The sequence below is a fragment of the Orycteropus afer genome, unplaced genomic scaffold (assembly GCF_000298275.1).
Source record: "Orycteropus afer afer isolate SDZICR_OR568_19922 unplaced genomic scaffold, OryAfe1.0 scaffold00021, whole genome shotgun sequence".
NCBI classification, from domain to species: Eukaryota; Metazoa; Chordata; class Mammalia; order Tubulidentata; family Orycteropodidae; genus Orycteropus; species Orycteropus afer.
This window is the reverse complement of record NW_006921608.1, coordinates 19,353,652-19,354,516: the sequence shown is the minus strand read 5'-3', so window position 1 is coordinate 19,354,516 and position 865 is coordinate 19,353,652.

Sequence of the window (865 nt, the reverse complement as noted above, 5' to 3'; positions counted from 1 at the left end):
TACTGGTTAGCAACTGAATGCTTTAACCACTGTACCACCAGAGCTCCATACAGCAATTTATTTCCAAATTTTGGTGCTTTAATTCTGATTAGAAATAAGCAATTTATGCTGATGCAACCTACCATAACCATATGACAACTATGACAGGCCATATCTCAGTTTTCTGTAGAGGTCACCATCAATCTGTCTTCACATGTATGATTTTGTGCATCAAATATAAGGAATATTTAGCAAAGATGTCCCCAGAATGGCTGATGACCTATTTGTGGTTGATTCAAGATTTTTGGTAAACCTTGTGGGTAGGTGGTAGAACAGAGAAAAGAAGACAAAAGAAATGATAACTTCTCCATTAGAAAGTTGGCAATCTAACCCAAATGATTGCCCTGAGATCATCCTTAAACCTTAAACCAAAAATATCCCTTGAAATTTTCTTTAAACCAACAATAATTTAGCTTAATTAGTGAAGAAAGTCTGTTTTGAGCATTGTGCTCCTTTAAGAACTATATGGGATCAAAAGGAGCCCTGGTGCTGCAGTGGTTAAAGCGCTGCAAACCAAAATGTTGGTGGTTTGAATCCACCAGGTGCACTCCATGGGAGAAAGGTATGACAGTCTGCTTCCATACAGAATTCAGTCTTGGAAACTCTATGAGTCTGTTCTACTCTGTCCTATAGGGTCGCTAGGGAACTCTGGTAGCATAGTGCCTAAGACACTTGACTGCTAACCAGAAGGCTGGCGGTTCAAACCCACCAGCCACTCCTCGGAAGGAAGATGGGGTAATCTACTTCCATAGTGATACTGCCTCGGAAACCCAAGGAGGGGTCGCTATGAGTCCGGTCCCACTCAATGGCACATAACAACAACAAC